This window comes from Felis catus, chromosome E3, assembly GCF_018350175.1.
Source record: "Felis catus isolate Fca126 chromosome E3, F.catus_Fca126_mat1.0, whole genome shotgun sequence".
In the NCBI taxonomy this organism is placed as follows: domain Eukaryota; kingdom Metazoa; phylum Chordata; class Mammalia; order Carnivora; family Felidae; genus Felis; species Felis catus.
The window spans coordinates 4,546,897-4,574,510 of record NC_058383.1 but is presented as its reverse complement, the minus strand read 5'-3'; the positions used below and the strand labels follow the sequence as shown (position 1 = coordinate 4,574,510).

At 43.2% G+C, this 27,614-nt stretch overlaps 1 protein-coding gene across 3 annotated transcripts in view; it reads right to left on the bottom strand.

Moving 5' to 3' along the window:
- Positions 1–27,614, bottom strand: part of LOC105261300 (zinc finger protein 239-like) — a 68,962-nt gene that overhangs the window by 37,838 nt on the left and 3,510 nt on the right. The window lies entirely within an intron of this gene.

Sequence of the window (27,614 nt, the reverse complement as noted above, 5' to 3'; positions counted from 1 at the left end):
TGTATTTATCAGAAACGCTCCTTGAAAAATTAACATATGTAACAGCACCTACTTTCTTCTGCTTAATGGATCTTCCCACATATGCTAGGCCTTTCAGTCTCTGTTCCCGCTGTAACCTTTACTCTCTGCACCAGAATGACGATGAATTGCATTGGACTTTATCAAGGAGCACCTCCCCGTCCTGGTAAATGCAGGGTGCCTTCGGATAAATCTGATGAGTCTCCATCAGAAACGACAAAGGGGAAATAGGTACCGAAACAGGGATACTTTACAAAATAATAAGACACTAGTTTATTTCACACAACTCTATGCAAATAAATTAGAAAACCTGGAGCTCTATCCAAAGATTGGCAAACCTATGTGAAATTTCTAGTTTTCTAGAAAAATACCACTTTTCAAAATTGACCCCACTGGAAACAGAAAGCCTACATAGATCAATTACCATAGAAGAAACAGAGAAGAGTAATACAAAAGCACCAGGTCCACATTGTTTAATTGAGAAATTATATGAAGGCTTTAATTAAAAACATATTTTTAAGTAGGCTCTAGGCCCTACGTAGGGCTCTAACTCAGAACCCCAAGATCAAGAGTCACATGCTCTGTAGACTGAGCCAGCCAGGCGCCCCTATACCAAACCTTTAAAGACTACACAATTCCAGTTGTTCTCAAGCCTTTCCAGAACATAAAGGTAGGAAAAAAATGAAAAATAGAACTACTCTATGATCCAGCAATTGCACTACTAGGTATTTACCCAAAGGATACAAAAATACAGACCCAAAAGGGTACATGCACCCCAATGTTTATAGCAGCATTATCAACAATAGCCAAACTGTGGAGAGAGCTCAAATGTCCATTGAGTGATGAATGGATAAAGAAGATGTCATAGATGTACAATGGACCATTACTCAGCCATCAAAAAGAATGAAATCTTGCCATTTGCAATGACGTGGATGGAGATAGAATGTATTACGGCTAAGCGAAATCAGTCGGTCAGAGAAAGACACATACCATACGATTTCATTCACATGTGGTATTTGAGAAACAAAACAGATGAACATACGGGAAGGGGGTAAAAAAGAGGAGAAAAACAAACCACAAGAGACTCTTAAGGATAGAGAACAAACTGAGCGTTGATGGAGGGAGGCGGGTGGGGGATGGGCTAGATGGGTGATGGGTATTAAGGAGGGCACTTGTGATGGGCACTGAGTGTAATATGTAAGTGATGAATCACTGAATTCTACTTCTGAAACCAATATTGCACTGTATGTTAACTAACTAAAAAAATTTTTTTAAAGAAAAAAGAAAAGTAGGACCAAAATATTTCTATAAAGCAAGTATGTCATTTATGTCCAATGCTCACAGCGATTACACACCAGAAAAAAACTTTCAGACCAACTTTACTTATGAAATAGGCAAAAATATTAAATAAAATATTAGCAAACAGAATCCTATTTTAAAAGGAAGACCCTGGGATCCCCTGGCTAGCTCAGTCAGCCAGGCAGTCTTGATCTCCTGCAACTCTTGATCTCAGAGTTGTGAGCTCGAGCCCCACATTGGGTGCAGAGATTACTTAAAAGTAAAATCTTTAAAAAATAAAATAAAGGTAAGACATTGTATTGAGTTTCTAATGGGATTGCAAGTGTGGTTCAATGTTGGAAAAGTCATTAGTATATAATATTAATGGGACTAAAGGGAAAATTTATGTGACCATTTTAATTAGAAGCAGCAGAGGGCATTTTTGAAAAGTCAACACCCATTCATGATAAAAGTGTTATACAGGGGCACCTGGGTGGCTCAGTCAGTCAAGCGTTCGACTCGTGACCTCAGCTCAGGTCTTAATCTCAGGGTCATGAGTTCAAGCCCTACATTGGGCTCCGTGCTGGGTGGGAAGCCTAGTTGGAAAAAAAAAAAAAGATATATAAAAACAGGAGATAATGAATACTTCCTTAACATAATAAAATTATATATACTTCATCCCAAAGAGAAAATACTAGAATCTCTCTCACTAAGATAAGGCCACTTTGTTTGCTGCTCTTTAATACTGTGTTGGAATTATTCACTGCAACGAAATAAGAAAAAACAAATTAGAAGAAAGAAAGAGATAAAACTACAATTTCAGATGGTGTGATCATATTCTCGAATGCACAAAAGGGTCGATGGAAAAACACTGCAATAGGAGGAGATTTTGTAAAAGAAGTTTGTAAAACCGGCATGCAAAAATCTGTATAAACAAAAGCTGTTCAAAAGATATAATGGAAGAAAAAAGGTATTATGGAAGAGATGACCCTATTGGTGACACAAAATAAAACACTTAAGCAAAGTATTAAAAAGCAATGTCTAAAAAATTCACATAAGAAGCTACAACAACACTTTTGAAAGGCAAAGGGGGAACTGCAGCAAATGACAAGTCATGTGACATTCTTGGATAGGGTCATCATGAAGATGTCAGCCCTCCCTAAGTTGATGTATAAATTTAACAAGATCTCAAGGGGAAAAAATACTATTAGTTTCCTTCCCCTGGAATTACAAACAAGTGGATTAGGGGCGCCTGGGTGGCGCAGTCGGTTAAGCGTCCGACTTCAGCCAGGTCACGATCTCACGGTCCGTGAGTTCGAGCCCCGCGTCGGGCTCTGGGCTGATGGCGCAGAGCCTGGAGCCTGTTTCCGATTCTGTGTCTCCCTCTCTCTCTGCCCCTCGCTCGTTCATGCTCTGTCTCTCTCTCTGTCCCAAAAATAAGTAAACGTTGAAAAAAAAATTAAAAAAAAAACAAAAACAAGTGGATTATAATCTGGAAAAGAAGAAATAAGAACAGCCAGATAATGCTTGAAAGACAGCCAGATTTCAATATATTAGAACACAGATGCAGCCTCTGTCATGAAAAATGAGACACCGGCCTGTTCACGGACAGAAGGGCACAGAAGGAGAAGACAAAATCCAGAATCAGAACTAACTGCAGGGGCGCCTGGGTGGCTCAGTGGGTTGAACATCCAACTCTTGATTTCAGCGCAGGTCATGATCTCACAGTTTGGGAGTTGAGCCCCACATCGGGATCTACGCTGATGGTGCAGAGCCTGCTTGGGATTCTCTCCCCCCCCCCCCCGCCCCCTTCTGCACTCTCTTTCTCAAAATAAATAAATACACTTTTAAAAAAATCTTTAAAAAGAATCAACTGCAGATGCAAAATAAGTGCATGATAAAGATAGCATTTCCAATCAGTAAGAGGGATAGAGGACTTTTTAATGTGTGATCCTGGGATAGCTGGCTGGCCTAATGGAATTAGATATAATTAGATCCATTCCTCACACCATACAACCAATAGATTTTAAATGAATCAGAGATTTCAATGTAAAATAAAAAAAATGAAACCATGTGAGTATTAGAAGAAAACACAAGGAAGGGCACCTGGGTGGCTCAGTTAGGTGTCTCTTGATCTCAGCTCAGGTCTTGATCTCAGGGTCACAAACGAGTTCAAGCCCCGCATTGGGTGCCGTGCTTAAAAAAAAAAAAAAAAGAAGAAAGAAAAAGAAGAAAACACGAGGAAATTTCTCTATTACTGGGGATGAAGAAAACTTCCCTATAAATATGACTTAAAATCCAGATACAATAGTGGGAAAGATTAGTAAATTTGACTGAATGAAAATTTAAACAACATTTACAAAGCTTAAAATACCATGACCAGAGTAGAAAGGCAAAGAACTTACTGGGGAAAATACCTGTCATGTAGGTCATAAGCAAAGGGTTACTATGCCTAATACAGAGAGAGAGATCCTAAAAATTAGAGAAGACAAAAGCCCTACCTAAACATGGACACTAGGCATGAACAGAGAGCTCACAGGAAAAAAAAAAAAAAAAAGCAAGTTCTCTAAAACATTAAAAATTGCTCAACCACATTCATTATAAGAGAGATAAGATGAGAGGCCATTTCTCACCTATTAGACTAGAAAAAAACATGTTTGCTGACACGTTGAAAAAAATATTTATTAATCACCTTTGGAAGATACTAGGAGACCAAGTCATCATTCTTTTTATTTATTTTTATTTATTCTTATTTTAGTGCAAGAGAGCACATGCTAATGAGCAGGGAAGAGGGGCAGAGGGAGAGAGAGACAGAGACAGAGAGAGAGAGAGAGAGAGAGAGAGACAGAGAGAGAGAGAGAGAAACTCAAGCAGGCTCTGTGCTCAGCACAGAGCCCGACACAGGGCTTGATCCCATGACCCCAGGATCATGACCTGAGCCAAAATCAAGAGACACTCAACCGACTGAGCCACCCACGTGCCCCTCAAGTCATAATTTTTAAAATAGGTATACATAGGAGCAGACATCTTGTCTTTCCTATATAAATAGTACCTTGGGTAACCCAGTAACTGATAAGGGGTAATCTGTCAATTAAGAATTGATAGAATTATACTATTCGTCATTTTGCAATCCCTAATGATCTTAAACAATGACCGCCAACAACTGCTGACGTTTAAAACAAAAACAAAAACAAAAACGAGAAAGCCAGATATTCTGTTCATCGATGTGATTGTAGGCAACACAGTCAAGGAGTAGTGGTGAAAAAAACAAAACAAAACAAAACCCGTCTAAGCCTGTGGATCTCACTGCCCACAGGACAGGAAAAACAAGGAGCAGAAGAAAAATATCCAAGGACACCACAGTGGGACAATCCACAAAATCCAGGCTGTGGGAAATTCTACACTTTCTTGACACGTTACCTTTTCCACTGCTTTCTTCTCCTTTGACTTGCTGTGATCGTGCTTTTTGTTTCACAGTTGTGTAAACTGAGACTCAGGGAGCTTTATGATGTAGGGGAAATGAAATAATGACTTGGCCCAGCCATACAAGATCAGAAGTGGCAAAGCTACAATTTGACTTGACCACCTTGTTCTAAAATGCATCCCCCCCCCACACACGCATGATTTGTTTCTTGATTTCCCCCAAAACCAGAAGACCCCGAGGCCCCCGAGCGCCCGACAGCTGCCGGTGTTCTACATCACGCCTGCCGTTCACACGTTGGGCAGTCTCCGGTCTCCTCCGCTGTGAGGACAGACCCCTCCAGGGTGCTTTGTCCCCTCGTGGTGACCCTGAGCTTCGCTAACCCCATTTTGCACCTGGGGAAACTGCCCAGAGAATTTAACTAGAGTTCAGTGGATTAGTGACCACATGGGGGCTGGAGTCCTGCTCCCCCAACTCCTGCTCCAATGCTATGCCCTCCCAGTCAACACAGGACAGCAACACAGAATGACACTCGGAGGTCCTGGGCTGAGAGGGAGGAGGAGGAGACTGGCACGATCATCCTCAGGGGACCACAACCGGGGCGGTCAATGTGCACACAAAACACGAGTGCAAACATCACGCCCTGCCCTGTACCCTGTAGCAAATACTAAACTATCTCTACTCCATAAGGGGTAAAAAAAAAGTTTAGAGACACCCTAGGGCTATTCTCCTGTGGTTCCCCAAAGCTGCCGTCTCCCCTTCCCATCTGAAGTATTGCTTTTATTGAGATAGAATTTACATTTTAGGCGAATGCCCAGAACAGAGGTGTGCCATTTGATGAGTTTTAACAAATACACCCATGTAACTAAAACCCAGTCAGGAGAGACAATTGTCTATCGCCTCAGAAACTTCCCTCATGCCTCCTTTCCCTCACTGCTCATCCTCCACGGTACCCTGGGTCTGGAAGGTTCCGATGCCTTCTGGAGCACTCAAACCTTCTGGACCTCGCCGCCATCTAGCCATGATCCCAGCAGGCCCCTGTGGAATGGCAGGCACTGACTCGTGCCTTGGAATGAGCCTTCTGAAGACACTTGTACCCATGCCATCCGTGTGTCCGGCTGTCTCCAGGAGACCACCCAGGTCAACCAGCAAGTGGAATTTTTCACTTCCTCCAAAACCTCCCACAAAGCTGATTTTTCCCTTCTCTCTCAGCACCTGAGGCCCCGAGCTTATTTCGTCCCGTGGCTAATATCTGTGAGAAAACAAGCCCTGAGAGAGGGTGAAGAGGCCTGTAATTCCCTCGGCAGCGGACCCTGCTGCGCATCTGAATCATGTAATCCCATCCCCATGGCAACACAGAATCGCAGAATCACGATCCTTTGGGGCCCAGTGGCAAGAACACCCACTCGGTCCAACCCCTTAGATTAAAACGGAAACACAAACGAAACCAAAAAAAAAAAAAAAAAAAAGTCATTTACTGTTCAGATAGCCTTCATATCCTTGTACGCATTCTTTGTTTGGATTGTTTTTAATTAAATGTTGATTCAGAGAGGATAAGCCTGTGAGTGTCCATTTGGGCTGCTGATTTGGGGGCTGATTTCAAATCTGAAGCTTTGTCCTCCACTCGGAGGAACAAAGGAGCGTTGTTTGATTGAACGAGGCAGAGCAAGTTGGCGGGAGAGGAATGTAGATAGGCCGATAGCGGAGACCACGGCACTGAGGCAAGACTTCCTCATTCCCTTATCTCTTCATGTGTCTTCCTTTAGGAAGATGGCATCATCCTTCTGCCCCTGAGGTTGGCATGCAGGGAAATGATCTTCTCTTGTATCAGCTGGAGTTGCACATGGTAATGGGAAAATATTTCTCTGCAGTCAAAACACCTTCAACTCCTGGCCTCCAGGCAGCTCTCCAGGTCAGAAGAGAATTCAATATGAAATGTAAACATGGGATCTGGAGAGGAGTGACACCGGTTCCCGCTGTCTGCTCTAGCTTTTACATGCATCTGGGCCGCATTCAGCACCAGGCACTTTAGAGGAGGTTGACGTCTTAACGGCCACCCCCACCGCCTCCCCGGAGCACGCTATCAGCTGACATTTACAGAACAAGCAGCACGGAAGGCTGGCACTCGAAAGATGAATGCATCCTCTCTAGGCAGGCAGGAAGGCGGGTGCCAGGAGGTAGGAACTGTGTTTTATTAGCTGCTGTATCTCCAGTGATGAGACCAATTCCTGGCATATATTAGGCATTGAGAAAATAAAATGTTTTAATGCTGCAGGAGCCTGCAGACAGGTTGGTTTCAGTCTTCTCACTCCCAAAGAGGTGAACAAAACCGACAGGGATAATGAGGGAGGTGGCGGAGCCTGCTACCTCTCCCCAGCCAAGTGCCCACCAACTTCCACATTCACACAAAGGTAGACAGACAAAGGGCCTAAGAACAGATGGACAGAACTCTGATCTCAGTCTGGCACGCGAGGGTCTGGGAAGGTGCCACTCCATCCCAACGACAAGTAAGAAACTCAACAAACTGAAAACAACAACTTGTCTGTCAGAGAGGTGAGGTCGTAGGGTAAGGGTCGTAGGGTAAGCCACTGCCCCCTAAACTAGACAGACAGGTGAACAGAGAGAAAGAATCAAGCTCACCACAGCAGAAACCCACAAGCAGGGATGTTGGAATTATCAGACTAGGAATCTAAGAGGACCATGATTCATATGCTAAGGTTGCTTAAAGTTTTTTTTTAATGTTTATTTTTTAGAGAGAGAGACACACAGAGTATGAGCAGGGGAGGGGCAGAGAGAGAGAGAGAGAGAGAGAGAGAGAGAGAGACAGAAACTGAAGCAGGCTCCAGGCTCCGAGCTGCCAGCACAGACCCAGACATGGAGCTTGAACCCACGAACTGTGAGATCATGACCTGAGCCCAAGTTGGATGCTTAACCGACTGAGCCACCCAGGTGCCCAAGACAAGTTATTATACATTTTATCTCCTACCGTCAAGAAAGAGGCTGGGCGTTTGATAGGCCTCTCTAGATTTTGGAGACGACACATATCACACATGAGAATAGAGCTACAATTTTTTAGGTGACTCAGAAGGGTGACATTTTTGAGTGCTTCCTGAGCAAGAGAGAGCTCTGTAGCAGGCTCGGGCTGGGGGCCAAAGGCCAGGCTGCCGGAGTCCTTGCCTATATTACAGGTGCCAGCCGTGGTGCTCCACGTACCCATGGCAGGTGCCATGATGCTAGAGAGAACCACGGCGTGTGTGGGGTCTCTGGCAGGCCCTGACGGAAAAGCCTGATTGATTCCTGAGTTGACCCTATCTTTGTCATCATTCTTCTTGCTGCTTCAAGTTTGCCTCAGACTTCATTATTTAGCTTTTTTTTGTTTCCCCAGAAATGTGTTTAGATCATCGTCTTTATGTCATTGTTTTGTGGTGTTGCATAAATGTTGACACGAAGTGGCTTTTATCACCACACTGTTCTAAATGTGCTTGACTTCTTTCGTAGTTGCCATCATAATTCTTGAATTTCAGATCCAGAAGTGGGGACTATTTTAACAATGTCGGCCCCAGAAACTTTACTTGACTAACGATGATGACCAAGCAGGTTTGACAGGGTTAGAGCAAGCCTGACCTGAAGTAGCTACGGGAAAACTTAGATATAGCAAAATGGATCAGACTGTATCGAGTGGCAAGTGAAAGAAAGATCTGGGAACGAGATAAATGGTTGAGAGGTCAGTCATTGCCTTGCAATGGAGACCTAACGCTATAAGGGCTACTAAAAGCTTCACGACTGGTTCTCTGGGGAGTGAGCTCTGGTGCGCAGCGCTGTTGATTCCTGTGAGGTAAATGCTCCCCCGTGGCCTATTTCAAGCTACCGGTGCGATGTCACTGAACGCAGAGTCAGGAAGAATTGCACACAACGGGCTCTTCCTGCTCCAACACGCCACTGGCTTGATGGTTCGCTGTGATGTCTGAGAAGAGTCTAGGTCTATGAGAGCGCAGACCAGATCTCTGCAGCGAGGAAGCAAAGTCAGACGATGCGCAGGCATGAACAGACGTGGACGGCTGGGAAGGCTGGTGTGAGGAGTGTGACAGAGTGGGGACCAAGGACATCTGAGGGCTTGTGGAATGCCCCTGAGCGCCCGGCAGAGTGAGATGCCATGATTTGCAGCGGCTTCCGCCCACACTGTTGGAGGAGTTTCCTCTACAGCCACGGCAGGAGCAGAGGGGTTCCGGGCTCTTCTCAGAGGCCGGATGTGTTCAGTTAGCAGCTGTGCCATCAGGCAGTGCCACCTCATGACTCCAGAGAGCCTCTGAAGTGCTGCGCTCGGGGAGACTGAGTCAGCCCTCCAGGACTGAGGAACAGCTGTGGACTGGAGGCGGGGCGCAGGAGGTGAGGTCGGAGGAGGAAGTTCACAGGGGTGATCAGGGACTATCCCGGTGTGTTAGAAACACAGCCCAAAACAGCAGGAACAGTTTAAGACTCCAGTAGCACAGGAGATTCCAAAATACCTCCTGTCTTGGCCGGGCGGGATGCTGGATCCAGCCCACGCCGGCTTATAAGCGATGGCTTTTACATTTTTAAGTTTTGCAAGTCAGTCGACATCAAGCTGGTGGCTGAAATCAGTCAAGGTGGAAGGATTTACCCATGGCAATCATCAAATGGTGCAAGTCACGGCTTTTTTTTTTTTTTTTTTTGAGAGGAGATTGTAAAACCTTTCCCAGAAAACCACTGTGCTTTGATAAAAAGTTGGCCTGGGAAAAGAGGAAGTGTGAACATGCCAGGAAAAGTTCTACAGCTGATCCTCGCTAGAGAAAGCCCCTCCTCTCACGTGCCTATCACAGCCGCGGAGAGCCCGGAACACAGCGAGCATGATAACCAGTGTGACTACCCAAAGTGGGAGCACACGGGCATGCCTGGCACTCACCAGCTCCCGTGATCGAGCAAATCATGCCAAAGGAGGCTAAGAGTAAGCATCCAGGAAGCATTTCAACACAACAGAGAGAACCACCTCTAGGGGAAACTTGAGATCACTGAGAAAAAGGGCTTGAATGAATGAGTGCTCTCGGAACGACTTCCACTTGTGTGACCCAACCCCGGGCATCGCCAGACTCGGCCCATCCCTCCAACGCAAGCCTGCCATGCACAAAATTTAAGAAATCAGCCCTCCGCTACAGCATTGATACTGACCCTGAATCTTCTTGGGTCTGATAGTTTTAACCCTGTAAGTGACACTGGGACTCCAGGTCCCTCCCACCCCCACCAGCCACCACCTTCTCGGTTGATTCCATGAGCAATCTCTGATAACAATCTTCCACTCTGGCCTGGAGGACGAATACATGTCTCCGTTATCCCTGGGCTGGCATCCCAGCCCAGTCATCATAGCATCCCCAAGACAGACAGGGACGGTGCTATCAACTCGGTCATTCTCCCAGGAATCTTTGCTTCCAGAGTTTAAGCTCCCCATCTTGACGATACTTTTAAAATGACCACTGCACAGTGTCCCTTCTGTGGCATTCTGCTGGTCTCAAGGCCACAGATCCAGAGGGTGGGGTCTACCTGACTCCACCTTTTGGGTGGCGGGGCAAAGTCACACTGCATATTTCATGGACACATGATTCACTGGGGCTGGGTTGCCGGTGGGGGCGGGGGAGGTGATTACTCAAACGACCTACTATAGTCCTTGGTTTCCATTTCCATAGCTGAGCCCACCACTCTAGGAGAAACTCCCCATTTCCAGTACCCTCGACATGGCCTAGGACCTGGTGTTGTCCCAAACTTCTGCTCAAGCTGAGCGCTGACCCAGAATTGAATGGTGGCTTTTTCCCCAAGTAACAGGGGGGGAAAAATGACTGCAAATAAATTCTTTTTTGCAGTTAAAATTTTACCTTCATAAAATGTGATGCAGGGGCGCCTGGGTGGCTCAGCCAGTTGAACACCTGACTTTTGATTTTGGCTCAGGTCATGATCCCAGGGTTGTGGGATCAAGCCCCACGTTGGGCTCCCTGCTGAGTGTGGAGCCTGCTTAAGATTCTCTCTTACCCTCTGTTTTTAAAATTAAAAAAAAAAAGTTTAAAAAAATGTGGTGCAGCACAATTTCTCAAATTTACTTGCTTTGTAAGCCCTTTACATAAATTTTGAGACCCTAAAGTGTTATCGCGTTTACTGTATTAGGAATTAAAATTGAGAGGTCTCTAAATACTTAATTATAAAGTCATTTAGAAATAATGAACTCATTACAAAGTAACAAAAAATAATAATGAACTCATTACGGAGTAACATAAATTTTTATTTCTGTGGAAAATAACTATATTTTCCAAAACAACCCCTCAAAAAAGCATGAGTGGGAAGAATGGCATTGTTTTGCATTTTCTCAAATCTCTTTAAATGTCAGATTTCAGAGGAATCAGGTGGATTCTCACTTCTGCTCCTGCATTCAGTCTGTTGCAATATGTTGTTTTAGTTGAAGTGTGTAAAGCAATTGTGGCCTTACACGTATGTACATGATGAAAAGAAGGAGTGTTTTAATAGTCTTTTCAGACAATCATGTATATTCTTCTTTGATATCTTACTAAAACCTGACAAGTGGTAGTTTCTTTTTACTTTTCCTTTCTTTTTTTTTTTTAAGTAGGCTCCACACCCAGCACAGAGCCCAACATGGGGCTTGATGTCTCAAGATCCTGAGACCAAGAGTCAGACACTGAACCGAAAGAACTGCCCAGGTGCCCCAGCAAGTGGTAGTTTCTTTTTTTTTTTTTAAGATTTTTTAAAAAGTTTATTTTATTTATTTACTTTGAGAGAGAAAGAGAGAAAGCAGAGGAGGGGCAGAGAGAAAGGGTGAGAGAGAATCCCAAGCAGGCTCCACACCTAGCACAGAGCCTGGTGCAGCACTCAATCCCACGACCCCCGCGATCACGACCTGAGCTGAAATCAAGAGTCAGCCGCTTTACTGAATGAGCCACCCAGGAGCCCCTCAACCTACATTTTTAAACTCTGTTTCACTAAAATCCTTTGGTCTATCTTGCATTTTATAATTCTTTTAAGTTTATTTATTTACTTTGAGAGAGAGAGAGGGAGGGGCAGAGAGAGAATCCCAAGCAGGCTCCGTGCGGTTAGCACAGAGCTCCATCCGGCACTTGAACTCACAAACCGGGAGAACATGACATGAGCCAAAACCAAGAGTCATACACTTAACCAGCTGAGCTACCCAGGCGCCCTTGGCCTATCTTGCATTTTATAGTGATCTTTTACACGCGCATGATTTTGTTACATCAGGCTTTGCTCATTCAGAAAATACTCATTCACTGAGTTATGCATCTTTTCCAAATGTTGACACATTTCATAAAGTATAAGATACTTTCATAAATACTTTCATAAAGTATCTGTTAATATCACCACCCATTTCATCAAAAATTTTTTTTAAGTATTGGGAAACTGCCAAGCTCACAGTGGCAGATATAAATGTTCTAAGATTCTAATTTTCTCTTGAAAGCTCCAATTTCATCACTGGCAGTAAACACATGGTTACTTTTTTAAATTTGCTTTCAAGAAAGTGTCTGCCCACTGCCAGAGTCTGAAATATCATACTTTATTGGCCAGTCGTTCTTAAAAGATGGTGTTCCAGGACTGCCTGGGTGGCTCAGTCGGTTGAGTATCTGACTTCAGCTCAGGTCATGACCTCGCAGTTCGTGAGTTTGAGCCCTGCATCGGGCTCTCTGCTGTCAGCACGGAACTCGCTTCAGCTCCTCTGTCCCCCTCTCTCTCTGCTCCTCCCCCATGTGTGCTCTCTCTCTCAAAAATAAATAAATATTTACGGGGTACCTGGGTGGCTCAGTTGGTTAAGCGTCCGACTTCGACTCAGGTCACGATCTCGTAGTCTGTGAGTTTGAGACCCGCGTCGGGCTCTGGGCTGATGGCTCGGAGCCTGGAGCCTGCTTCCGATTCTGTGTCTCCCTCTCTCAGCCCCTCCTCCATTCATGCTCTGTCTCTCTCTGTCTCAAAAATAAATAAATGTTAAAAAAAATTTTTTTAAATAAATACATATTAAAAAAAAAAGATGGTGTTCCATTTAAAAAAAAAAAAAAAGGTAGCCAGTTTAGTTCATGACTCAGCTATTACCCAAAGGCTTTTCCTCAAGACAACCCCTATTTCGGGCATACTCTCCATTCAGAGTATGAAAAAGACATGTACTCAAGGGTCCAGATCTAATGAAGTCAATACTTTTTTTTAAATGTTTATTTATTTTGGAGAGAGTGCAACCAGGGGAGGGGCAGAGAGAGGGGGACAGAGGATCCAAAGCAGGCTTTGTGCTGAGAGCAGAGAGCCTGATGTGAGGCTTGAACCCACAAGCTACGAGATCATGACCTGAGCTGAAGTCGGATGCTCATCCAACTGAGCCACCAGGTGTCCCAATGAAATCAATACTTTCACTGCTTCTAATGAAGTACATTCATTTTTTTAAAAAAATTTTAATGTTTTATTTTATTTTTGAGAGAGAGGGAGAGAGAGAGAGAGGGAGAGGGGCAGAGAGAGAGACACACAGAAACCGAAGCGGGCTCCGGGCTCCGAGCTGTCAGCACAGAGCCCGACACAGCGCTCGAACCCACAAACCATGAGATCATGACCTGAGCCGAAGTCCAGCACTTGATCGACTGAGCCACCCAGGCGACCCAATAATCAAGTACATTCTTAAGTGAAACTGGATTTTTTTTTCTTGCAAGTGCATGTGGGTATAGGTTAGTGCCATTGTCTCGATTAATGTGAAGACACCAACACTTTTACCCATCATCGTTTTGCACATTAGCAAAAATAGAAAATAATGCCTAGTATCTCTATGAAAAAAGTTTTGACTTCAGAGACTCCCTGAAGGCAGTCTCGGGAAGCCGCAGGGCTCTCCAGACCACACTTTGAGAACCACTCTCCAACAATGAAAATGACTCACACCTACATAGGAATGAACCTCCCGGTTGTAATGCTGAGTGAAAGAAGCCAGGCACAAAAGAGTATATCCAATATAATTCTGTACACATTTAGGAAATAAAGGGCACAAAAGCCTGGAGAACCCCATCCATGGCCTTAAAAGTCAGGATAATGACTACCCTTAGTCATCTAAGGGAGAGGTGGGCAGTGCCCAAAAGAGAGCAGGAGGGGTTTTCTGGGGTTCTGGTCAAGTTATTTGTCTTGTTTTGGGGCCAATTATACAAGTGTGTTCACTTCGTGAAAATTCATCAAGCTCATGATACGTGCACCTTCCTACATACCTTCCTACTTGAATTAAGAGGTATTTGTGACATGGTTTCCAGGAGTACTAAGTAAAAAGAAGCCTCCCCTGCTGAAAACCACCACCCCCCACCAACGCCAACAACTCTGAAAGATTTGCCTAAATGAAAACAAAAGTGATAATCATGACAAAATAGTTGCACAATATGTGTTTGCGATGCTATCTCAGCCATCATTCTTTCATTGCGTATGTAGCATTTCCTACATGGCAAACAGGCAGGACAGAAATGCCCTCCAGAGAGGAATGACTGTTTGGGACTGTATCTGGAAATGTTTGCACCATGTTAAGCAGGGACATCTTCTTGAATTAGGGTCAGAAATTTAGCAAGACAAATTCAGGATGTTGGAATACGTCAGCTGCTTCGGGGAACCTTTCTAGGAGGTCCCTCATGAAAGAGACAAACTGAGGCTCAAAATGACTCCTGTGAAAGCAGAGAAGGCACAGTTCTGGTAGAAGAGGCTTCTTGTTAGGGGCCTGCTTTCCCAAAAGGGCCATAGTGCTGAACCAAGGAGAGGAGCAGAGTTGAAAACCCAAAGTATTCCAAGTTCAAGATAAAGAGTATGGACATGGCAAGGCAAAAATGGACCTGGGGGAAGGCTGATGGCCAGGCTCTTCAAAAGCAGCTCCCTTTATGGACCCTCTACCACAGGGGAGTAGCCCACGTGTGGCGAGAGACAATGGAGGTTCATGGGGGCAGGCATCTCAACTCAGGAAGTCCCAGCTGAAAAGCACGGCCTTGACCTCCAGAATGGAAGTTCTTCTGTACCCCATCTGTCAAGTTTCCCAAGTCAGAACATTCACCCTCTCCCTAGTCACATGAAACCCTCAGAGTCTCTCCTAGGAAAGGACCAGTGAGTGACCCCAGGCCCAGGCAGCCCTGCACCTGATTGACTCCCCCGGATTAACATCCTCTTTGGATCTCTCAGCCCAGTAACGACTCAAGATCTTGTGGCTCTGTGATTATTTTAAGAAGTTGTTTTATGCGACATCCACATTGTTTTTGTTGTGTCCAGTGGAAGGCTTGTCTCAATGACTTTGATCTTATTTGAGTGGACACAGCCATCCTCCAAGTGGGTTTTTAAATTTTTATTTTATTTTATTTTTTAATTTAAGTAGGATTCATGCCTGGCATGGAGCCCAACATGGGGCTTAAACTCATGACCTGGAGATCAAGACCTGAGGTGAGATCAGGAGTTAGAAGCTTAACCGACTGAGCCACCCAGGCTGCCCTTGTCATTTCTTTCTTTTCTTTTCTTTTCTTTTTTTTTTAAGTAGGCTCTACATCCAATGTGGGGCTTGAACTCACAACCCTGAGATTAAGAGTTGTGTGCTCGGGGCGCCTGGGTGGCGCAGTCGGTTAAGCGTCCGACTTCAGCCAGGTCACGATCTCGCGGTCCGTGAGTTCGAGCCCCGCGTCGGGCTCTGGGCTGATGGCTCGGAGCCTGGAGCCTGTTTCCGATTGTGTGTCTCCCTCTCTCTCTGCCCCTCCCCCGTTCATGCTCTGTCTCTCTCTGTCCCAAAAATAAATAAACGTTGAAAAAAAAATTAAAAAAAAAAAAAGAGTTGTGTGCTCTACAGACTGAGCCAGTCAGGCACCCCCAAGTGTTGTTTTTTTTTGTTTGTTTGTTTTGTTTTGTTTTGTTAAAGGAAGTCTGCAACGCCTCCACTGGCTTCCGAACTTTCCATGGTGCTGTCAGATCCCTCAGCCTGGCGCCCCAAGTCTTCTGGGATTTGGTCCCAGCTTTTCTCTTCCCTTGTCTCCCACCCCCCCCACCCCTCTCCACTCCCTGCTTTACTTCGTCACCTCCTAGATCCTCTGCTCACTGTGTTCTTGCCCACCATCAGGACTTTGCTCCCGAGCACCCTTCACATTCTTTCACCCTCTCCTCCCCTCCTCCAGCCCAAACTCTTCACCCAATAAATGGCTGTTCATCCTTCCAGAATCCGCCTCACCCTCCGTTGACGGACCCTCCCTCTTTAGTCTCCATCCCCCCCAGGAATGAATGATCACCCCCTTCACTGTGTCTCTACAGTTCCATATTGATGCATTTTTTTTTTTAGTACGTGCATTACAATCTTTATTAACAAAGCTTCTTCCTTTTTCCCGTGTGAATACTTCTCATCACTTCTTTACTTGATTATTACAGCTAGTTGCCTATATCGGTGTGCTGGGGCTACCATAACAAGTACCACAGACTGGGCAGCTTAGACAACAGAAATGTATTTTCTCACAGTTCTGGAAGTTGGGAAGTCCAAGATCAAGGTGTTGGCAGATTTGGTTTCTTCGAGGCCTCTGTCCTTGGCACAAGATGGCCACCTTCTCTCTGAGTCTTCACTTGGTCTTCTCTGTGTGTTTGTCTGTGTCCTCGTCTCTTCAGTCATATTGGATTATGACCCACCCTAATGACCTCTTTTTAACGTAATTACCTTTTTAAAGACCCTGTCTCCAGATACAGTCACTGTCTGAGGTACTAGCGATTAGGACATCAACACATGAAGATTTGGGGGACACAGCTCAGCCCATAACATCACCCTACTAAGAATTTGACACTAAGCTTATTACTAGAGATGACATACAGTGTTACCTTCGGAAGTCTAATTTAGAACATCTGTCACCTATATTAAATTCAAGCCAGGGCATGAAGGAAATCACCTTCAGCACCTCTTGGGTACCTCGCTGGCTCTCAAGGTGAATAAGGTGATTGTTATTCAGAGTTTCTCACAGGCAGGTAGAGCACTGGGGACCACAGGTGTACAACTGTTCTCTAGAAAAGGCAGTTTGGTGTCTTGGTGGGCAAGCCCCTGACATGGGCATTTTCCTGTCAAGGTACTTCTTGCCAGCAAGAAGGCTTTTGTCCTTCAAGGTTCTGTACCCACTTCATCTTCTCCGTACCAATGGCCAATGCGCAGTAAAATTCCCAGGATCATTGTCGGGATGCCAACCTCCACGGCCTTTAATGAGATGGTCCCTCCATCTGGTGGTATGTGTAAATATCGCTTCTTTGGTTCTCAATCCTTCTTTCCCCCTGGCCTGGAGTCCCACGAGAGTCATGAATTTGGATTTCTGATGGGTGGTCTGTGATGGCTGGATCTCAGGACAATACCGAGGCTCACATCCCCTGGTGATGTTGGCTAATTCAGGGGGTTTGAGTGTGCCCTGGCATTCTTCCAACGTGGTGACTGAAAGATAGCTGGCATCATCTGCCCCAGAGTGGCAGACCAGACCTCCCATACTAGGGTCACTTTGATGGATCTGGGGATACACTCTGTAGCTTTTTTGCTTTTTAGAGCTCAACCAGCAAGTCCTGATCAGATCTTATTCAGGCATCTCTTTGAGACTTTGAGTGGCTTACAGCTTCTCTATTGATGCTGTTTTTAGCAAATGTATTCAACACGTATTTATTGAGTGGGTTCTATGTGCTAGCCATTATGCACTAGAGGAAGAGTAGAGAGAAGAAAGAAAGAAAGAAAGAAAGAAAGAAAGAAAGAAAGAAAGAAAGAAAGAAAGAAAGAAACACTAGTCTTCATACAGTATACCACAATGGAGGAGACAGCATTCCTCCAATAATAACTAATCACTAATTCAAACATAATTAAAAATTGTAAATGGACTATAAAGGACTATTTCAAAAGGGACGCTGATCTACCCCCAAATTGTCTGAGAAGGTTTCTGTGAGAAAAACAGCATTTGATCTGATGACTGAATGATGAATAGGCTAAGTGTAGGCATTCAACACACATTTTAGAGTCTGATTCTTCCCTCAGAAGCTTCCTTTAAAACATGGATGTGAAAAGAGATAGACAAAGGAGAAGAGAAAGCAATGGGGCATGGGGTGGGGTTTGCAATGGAAAGAATCTGGAAATTGGTAAACTGCCTGGGTTTCACATCAGAATTGGAAATTAACAGTCCGTGTGACCTCAGGCAAGTCACAGGCCCTCTGCTTTCCAGCTATTTATAATACTTTGAGATTAGACTGGCTCAAGATTTTCCAAGGCAGACACACATACCACTGTTGCTGGGCAAAATCATTTTAATTGATACGTGTTTTCATGTTAATAGTTTTTTGTTGGGTTTTTTTTTTTTTCAGTTTGTTTACCTACTTTGAGCAGGGAGGACAGGCAGAGAGAGAAGGAGAGAGAAAGAATGCCAAGTAGGCTCTGTGCTGACAGTGCGGAGCCTGATGCAGGGCTCAACAGTGAGATCATGACCTGAGCCGAAATCAAGAGCTGGACGTTTAACCGACTGAGCCACCCAAGGCACCCCAACAGTTATTTATTTTAATATGAATACAAGCAATATAAACACAATATAAAATCCATGATTTCAAAAACATTATTGCTCAGGAGAAGGACAAAATGGTGCTAAGACTTCCACTCCCTAAGTTGGTGAGTCATCTGCTCACAGCAAGCAACTGGAAAACTGGGCATATCTGCTCTGGAAAGCAGTGTGGAGGTTCCTCAGAAAATTAAAAATAGACCTACCCTATGACCCAGCAATAGCGCTGCTAGGAATTTATCCAAGGGATACAGGAGTACTGATGCATATGGCACTTGTACCCCAATGTTTATAGCAGCACTCTCAACAATAGCCAAATTATGGAAAGAGCCTAAATGTCCATCAACTGATGAATGGATAAAGAAATTGTGGTTTATATACACAATGGAATACTACGTGGCAATGAGAAAGAATGAAATATGGCCTTTTGTAGCAACGTGGATGGAACTGGAGAGTGTGATGCTAAGTGAAATAAGCCATACAGAGAAAGACAGATACCATATGGTTTCACTCTTATGTGGATCCTAAGAAACTTAACAGAAACCCATGGGGGAAGGGAAGGAAAAAAAAAAAAAAAGAGGTTAGAGTGGGAGAGAGCCAAAACATAAGAGACTGTTAAAAACTGAGAACAAACTGAGGGTTGATGGGGGGTGGGAGGGAGGGGAGGGTGGGTGATGGGTATTGAGGAGGGCACCTTTTGGGTTGAGCACTGGGTGTTGTATGGAAACCAATTTGACAATAAATTTCATATATTGAAAAAAAAAGAAAAGAAGAAAAGAAAAGAAAAGAAAAGAAAAGAAAAGAAAAGAAAAGAAAAGAAAAGAAAACTGGGAATATCATGAAACAGCAGTTTTTAGACATTGGCGGCATGCAGCCCAGGACTGGGTGCCCAAGAGTAAGATAACAAATGAGCTGAGCGAGCCTAACACCACCCCAGCTTATGCCTGGAAGCAATTTCCGGATCAGAGAGGAGCGAGGAAGGGAAATCTCATCAGAACCCCGGAGCCTTATCAAGCGGAAGAGATAGAGATCAGAACTCAGAGACTCAGGCAGCTAGAAATCGGAAGGCATAATGTTGGGAAGGGCAGGGTTGTGGAGTTCATATTATACGTGGAAGTAAAACCACAAAAGATGAAGGCAGAGATGGAAGTATATTCTTGTAAGTGACTCAGATTAAACATAAAGTGGAATAACATTATTTAAAGATGGGTTGTGATAAGATCAGCATGCATGTTACAAACCTTCGTGAAATCATTAAAATAGTAATACGAGGAAGTATAGCTAATAAGCCAATAGTAGAGAGAAAAACAGAAATCTCAAAATTACTTGGTGAAATCCAAAAGAAGACAGGAAAAAAAAAATAGGAGGGTCAAATAGAAAACAAATACAAGATAATCTACATAGATTTAGACCCAATCACATCAAGAATTATATTTAATTAAAATACTCTGAACACTTTAATTGACAGAGATTATGAGATTGGCTAAAAATGCAAGACTCAACTCTATGTTGTCAACAAACCTACAGTCACAGCTGGACGGTTCAAGACTTGACTCTAATTACAAGAACAAGGGGATGGAAAATCAGGAAGGATGTAGCTTTTAACATTGACCTAGTTGACATGTACAGAACACACCACTGAGGAGGGGCAGAATAGACATTCTTTCCAAATGTATATGGAAAATTCGCCAGAAACTCCCCGGCCCTGTAACAAGTCTCAGTGAATTTTTTAAAGTTGGACAGCTTACACAGTATGTTTTCTAGCCATAAAGAAATTAAATTAGAAACCAGAGAAATATCTTAAAAACTCCCCCAACAAAAAAATTTAAAAAAAATTAAGTTTATTTATTTATTTTGAAAGAGAGAGAGTGAGGAAGGGGCAGAGAGAGAGGGAGAGAATCTCAAACAGGCTCAGCACTGTCAGCGCAGAGCCCAATATAGGGCTCGAACTCACAAACCGAGAGATCACGCCCTGAGCCAAAGTCAGACGTTTAGCTGACTGAGCCTCCCAGGCACCCCTAAACACAATTCTAAATAACCCATGGGTCAACAAAGAAATCACAAGGGAAATAAGAAAATATTTAAACTGAATGGAAATTTTAAAAATATATGTTTCAAACCTGGGGCACCAGAGTGACTTAGTTGGTTAAGTGTCCAACTCTTAAGTTCAGGTCATGGTCTCATGGTTCATGGGTTCGAGCCCCACATCGGGCTCCATGCTGATGGTGCAGAGCCTGCCTAGGATTCTTTCTCTCCCCCTCTCTGCCCTTCCCCTGCACTCTCTCTCTCAAAAATACATAAACTTTTAAAAAAATTTAAAATATATATATCAAAACTAAAATTTGCCCTTCAGAACACACTTTTTAAAAATTTTTTAAAAATATTTATTTTTGAGAGAGGGAGACAGAAACAGAGCATGAACAGGGGAAGGGCACAGAGAGAGGGAGACACAGAATCTGAAGCAGGCTCCAGGCTCTGATCTGTCAGCACAGAGCCTGATGTGGGGCTCGAACTCACGAACCGTGAAACCATGACCTGAGCTGAAGCTTAACCGACTGAACCACCCAGGTGCCCCCAGAAGACTCTCTTAAGAAAATGCAAAGGCAGTCCCACCCCACTCCTGCCAGCCTCTCCTCCTGCTACCCTCTAGGCTCCGTGGAGAATCCTGTCACACTCTGCAGCTACAGAGGTCCCCAGGAGCCTCTGCAAGAAAGTCAAGCTGAGCAATAACTCGCAGAACTGGGGAATGCAGAGAGCAACCAGGGTCACCTATCGGGCTCAACGCCTCAGCAGGAACAAGGGAAGTCAGGTCATGTGGACCAGAGGTGGCATTTGTGGTTGTGCAATTTGGCTACCAGGAGCTTTCCTTTTTTCATCTGGATGGCTGAAGAATTGTTTCTTTTCCTATATATTTTTTTTCTCAAAGTTTTGCCTTTCTTGCTTAGGCCCTTTTTCTATCTGCGGTTGATTTTTGTGTGTGTGTGAGGGAGGGATCTATTTTCTTTGTTTTTTTCCATACGGATAATCAGTTGTCTCAAGAATCTACATATTTTAAAGAATTAATTTTATTTTTTAATGTTTATTTATTTATTTTGAGACTGTGTGTGTGTGTGTGTGTGTGTGTGTGCACCCATGGGGGCGGTTACAGAGAGATGGAGGGAGAGAGAATCCCAAGCAGCTTCCATGCCATCAGCACAGAGCCGGACACAGGGCTCAAACTCATGAACCATGAGATATGACCTGAGTTGAAACCAAGAGTCGGACGCTTAATCAACTGAGCCTGAGCCACCCACGTGCACCAAAATCATATATGGATGAGGGCATCCTTTTTCTCCCTGTGATACCAGCTGTCATATGTCAGGTTTCCACGTATGTGTGGATTTGTTTCTGGGCTCTCTGATCTATTCCACCGGTCTACTCCTCTATTATTGCCACACTGTCTTACTTACTATGTGTTTATAAAATGTCTTGAAATCCAGTGGAGTAAGTCCTCTTACCTTATTCTTCATCAGAAGTATCTTGACTGGGTTTTGTTTTGTTTTGTTTTCGCTCTGCATTATTGTATAAATTTTGTAATTCGTTTAACAAATGCCTCCAAAATTTAGTTTGGGATTACATCATATCTAAAGGTCAATTTGGGGGAAAATTATCTTTAGACTATTGGGTAATCCTTTTCTTGAACATGGTACATTCCATTTATTTTACCATTAATGTTTCTTATAAATACTGTTTATCAGATTTTTTGGTGCTTGCTTTATGATCTAGTACATAATCATTTTCATAAATACATATCTGAAGGTAACATGTATTCCTCTAATACGTGTAATATTCTATATATGTTCATTAGATCAAACTTGTTAATTATGTTGTCAAAATATAAAGAAAACGAAAAGGCAAGAGAGTGAAAGAAAATATACACACTACTTAGGGACTCATATCCAAAATAGAAAAAGAACACTTACAACTCAATTATAAGAAGACAAACAACTCAATTTAAATAATGGGCCGAGGGGCACCTCAGTCACTAGAGCATGTGACTCTTGATCTCAGGGTTGTGGGTCCAAGACCCATGTTAGGTACAGAGATTACTTTTAAAAATCTTTAAAAAAATTTTTTGTAGTGTTCATTCATTTTTTTGAGAGAGGGAGAGAGACAGATTATGAGTGGGGATGGGGCAGAGAGAGAGAAAGAGAGAGGGAAACACAGAATCTGAAGCAGGCTCAGACTCTGAGCTGGCAGCACAGGGCCTGACACGGGGCTGGAACCCATGGGCTGCGAGATCATGACCTGAGCTGAAGTCGGCCGCTAACTAAGCCACCCAGGCACCCCCAAAAATAAAATCTTTGAAAAAAAAATAATGGGCCAATACAAACAAACAAGAAACCCAAAACTTCACAAAAGAAGATGTAAAAAGGCACAAGCAAAGATGCACAACACAATTAGCCATCAGGGAAATGCATATTAAATCCACACCAATACACCACTATACGTCCATTACAATGGCTGGAATTAAAGACTGTGGGTGACCATGAGGAACACCCGGAACTCTCATTCCTTGCCAGGGGAAAAGTCAAATGGTACAACCACTTTGGAAAACAGTTTGACACTTAATACATGACTCAGCAATTCCACACCCAGAAAATGAGAACAGATATCCACCCCCACACATGTACATTAATGTTCCTAGCAGCTTTATTCAAAATAGCCCCAAACTGGACACAATTCAACGCCCATCATCTGGTGAGTAAAAGAACAAACTGTGCTATAGCTGTGTAATGGAATTCTACTCAGCAGCGAAAGGAATAAACCATTGGCACACGCAAAGTGGAGGAACCCCCAAAACATATGCTGACCTAGCCTTGTACAATGAAAACTACAAAACTTTGCTGAAAGAAGATGTAACCAAATGAAAACACCTCCCATGTCCATAGGTTGGAAGTATTAATATTGTGAAGATGTCAATACCACCCAAAGAAGCTTACAGATTCAGGGCAATCTCTATCAAAATCCCAGTGACACTTTTTTCAATAGAAACAGAAAAACCCATCCTAAAATACATATGGAATCTCAAGGGACCCTAAATAGCCAAAGCAATCTTGAGAAAGGAAAACAAAGCTGGAGGAGTCACACTTCCCGATTTCAAAACTCACTCCAAAGCTACAGTACTCAAAACAGTGTGGTCCTGGCATAAAGAAAAAAAAAAAATAAAGAATTACAGAATTCCATATAAAAAAAGTGATATAAAAATGGATCAACCTAAAACGAAAATCTAAAACTATAAAGTTAGGGGCATCTGGCTGGCTCAGTTGGTAGAGCGTCTGACTCTTAATCACAAGGTCGTGATTTCAAGCCCCGCGTTGGGTGTGGAGCCTACTTAAAAATAAATAAATAAATTAATTAATTAATTAATTAAAAAAATAAGCAAAAGCTTCGTGACATTGGATCTGGCAATTATAGATTGCCAAATCTTGAGATCTCTTGGCCGTGACACCAAAGGTATAGGTGTCTATTTAAAAACAGACCAACAGGACTTTGTGAATATTTAAAAATTTTGTGCATCAAAGACAATATCAACAAGGTGAAAAAAGGCAACCCACATGGGGCACCTGGGTGGCTCAGTCGGTTGAGTGTCCGACTTCACCTCAGGTCATGATCTCACAGCTCGTGAGTTCAAGCTGTGCTGACAGCTCAGAGCCTGGAGCCTGCTTCTGATTCTGTGTCTCCCTCTCTCTCTGCCCCTAACCCACTTGCATTCTGTCTCCGTGTCTCTCAAAAATAAATAAACATTAAAAAAAATTTTTTTAAAAAGGCAACCCACAGAATGGGGGAATATATTTGGGAATCATATATCTGATAAAGGATCAATATTCACAATATACAGACAGCTTCTGAAACTCAACAGCAATGAAACAAATCCACATAAAAATGGCCAAAATATTGAATAGACATTTCTCCAAACAAAATATACAACTGTGAATAAGCACGTGAAAAAATGCTAGAGATCATTAATCATCAGGGAAATGTAAATCAGGACTATAATATTACTTCATACTCATTAGGATAGCTATTATCAAAAAACAGAAAATAGTAAAGATTGGTAAAGATGTGGAGAAATTGGAACCGTCGTACACAGTCGGTGGAAATGTCAAATAGTGGATAACAATATGATGTTTACTGGAAAATTAAAAATAGAATTACCAGGGGTGCCTGGGTAGCTCAGTCGGTTGAGTGTCCGGCTCCTGATTTCAGCTTGGGTCGTGATCCCGGGATGGTCAGATCGAGCCCTGTGTCAGGCTCCATGCTGGATATGCAGCCTGCTTGGGATTCTCTCTCTCTCCCTCTGCCCTTCTCCCCCATTTGTGCTCTTTCTCTCTCTCTTAAAAAAAAAAGTTAAAAAAACAGAATTACCCTATGAGCCAGTGATTCCACTCCGGGTATATATCCAGAAGAATTTAAAGAGATCGCTGTATACTCATGTCCATAGCAGCATTATTCACAAGGGTTAAAACATGAAAGCAACCCAAATGTCCATTGACAGATGAATGGATAAGCAAAATGTGGTAAGGCACACAATGGAATATTACTCAGCCTTAAAAAGGAAGGAAATTCTGACACATGCTACAACATGGATGAACCTCGAGAATGTTCTGCTGAGTGACATAAAACCAGTCACAGACAAATCCTGTATGATTCCACTTACACGTAGTACTTAGAGCAGTGATAATCACAGGGACAGAAAGTAGAAAGGTGGTTGTCAGGGGCTGGGGGGGTGGGGAGCGGGGAATGGGGAGCTACTGTCCCATGGGTATAGAATTTCAGTTTTGCAAAATGAAAACAGTTATGGAGATGGATGGTGATGATGTTTGCACAACATCCATTATGAATACATTTGATACGACTGAGGCATACACTTAAAGATGGTTAAGATTTGAGATTTTGTTGTGTGCATTTTACCACAATAAAAATTGAGAGAATAAACATATGTTGAGCAGAAGAAACCAGACACAAGAGTGCATGCTTTATGATCTCCTTTATCTGAAACTACAGAAAAAGCAATTCTAATCTAAAGTGACAGAAAGCAGATAAGTGGTTGCCTAGCATCCAGGGCTGGAGGTAGCGGATCAACCACTACAGGTTGAGGAAGGAGCACCAGAGAATATTTGGGGGTGATGGGAATGATGTCTATCTTGATTGCAGCGGAGGTTATATGCGTGGGCGCATGAATCTGTCAAAACTCAGAAATGTACACTTACAGTGGGCGCGTCGTATTGCATATAAATCATTCTGCAATAACACTGATTAAAAAAAAAAAGCAATGCGCTAGAATAGCAGGAAATTACTGCTTCTGAAAGCAGATCGAGTTCAGGAATAATTTCCTCCATGGCCAGACTAGCACGGCTTCATCGAGATAAAACTGATGGCAATACTCACAGCTCTTGGGAGTGAGGATGATACACAGAGTGTGGAAATGGCAGTCCTCTACGATTATAAATGATTTTACAGGTGGCAGGCACATTAAACTAATTGTAACCAGAAAATGAAATACAGGAAGCAGTGCTGCAATGACTCACAGAGGTGTATGAATTATACCCCAGCTTTCTGCAAGGCTCAGAGTGTTCTTATGTTGCACACCTTCCACCATAACTGCACGGAAGTATAGCCAATACACATGGGACCAGTTTCCATAGATGGGAAAACTCTTCCCAGGAAAGTAGCAAAGCATCGCTTCTGGGCAATAGTTTTGTCTGCGGGCAGATCTCTTCTGCCCTTTCTGATTTTGGGTGCTGGTTAACGTTAAAAGCAAAAAAAGAAAAAAAAGTGACTCCTCTTATCGACATAGAACATTTTTCCTTATAATAAAAATATGGAGCAAAAATCCCTTAATACTTCTGACTACTCACAAACTATTCCATCCTTCTCTTTTTTTTAATTAAATTAAAATTTACTTTATTTTATTTTTTTAAGTACTACCCAACGTGGGGCTCGAACTCACAACCCCAAGATCAAGAGTCACACGTTGTACCAACTGAGCCATGCAGGCCACCCTCATTTCTTTTTTTTTTTAGTTTTATTTTAATTCCAATTAGTTAACATATGGCGTTATGTAAGTATCAGGTTGCCATCCTTCTCTTAAGGAAGCTTACTTTCAGTTCTATTAATCTATCCTTGATTTTCATTTTTACTTGTATTTTATTGGTTGGTTTATTAGTTTATTGGTTGGCTGGTTTATTGGTTGGTTTCCTCTAATTATAACTTTTTAAGAAGTCAGTAACAGGGGTGCCTGGGTGGCTCAGTCGGTTGAGGGTCTGACTTTGGCTCAGATCATGATCTCCCAGTTCGAGCCCCACGTCGGGCTCTGTGCTGACAGCTCGGAGCCTGGAGCCTACTTTGGATTCTGAGCCTCCTCCCCTGCTCACGCTCTGTCTCTCTCTCTCTCCTCCAAAAATAAATAAACATTAAATAAAAAACTTAAAAAAAAAAAGAAAAAAAAAGAAGTCAATAACATTGTTTTATTTCCTGGAACCTATTTTTATGGTCACTTTCTGCTTTATGGAGAGTGAGACTTGTTTTCTATTTATAGAGGGAAATGAGGCTTCCCTTTTAAAATAAATATATTTTGGGGCACCTGAGTGGCTCAGGTGGTTGAGCGTCTGACTTTGGCTCAGGTCATGTCTCACGGTTTGTGGGTTTGAGCCACGCATCAGGCTCTGTGCTGACAGCCCAGAGCCTGCTTCGGATTCTGTGTCTCCCTCTCTGTCTGCCCCTCCCCCATCCACACAGTGTGTGTGTGTGTGTGTGTGTGTGTGTGTGTGTGTGTGTGTGCGCGCCGCTAAAAAATAAACAAACATAAAAAAATTAAAAATATATATTTTGATGAAAAATGAATCTGTCTAAAGAACAAAATATTACTTATAGGCAATAGGTCACTTAGGCAAAAATTGTGATATTCCCATACTGCTCAAAAGTCTGAGGTTTGTTAAAGGCTGTTCCCTTTCCTGCTCTGCTGTTTTGTGGTTCAGTGACAGGGCAGGTGTGGGCTCCTCTGTGACATCTTGAGAAGATGGAGCAGGGCCAGCAAATCAAAAACAACAATGACGATTAACTGAATCTTCAAAGCACGTGCCGTGGGACCATACCACCCTCTTTCCTGGGCAACTATCTGCTGGGCTGCTGGTCAGTCCTCCTCATTCATTGAAGATTTTAGGAACTGTCTTATTCCACGCCCCACCTCTGTTTCTGACATCTTTCTTGACGATTTAATATCCTCTTATATAATCTATCTACACCCAGCCCTTCGTTTCTTAATCCCTGCCCTTCGATGATCTACGCCTCCTCTCTACCTCAGG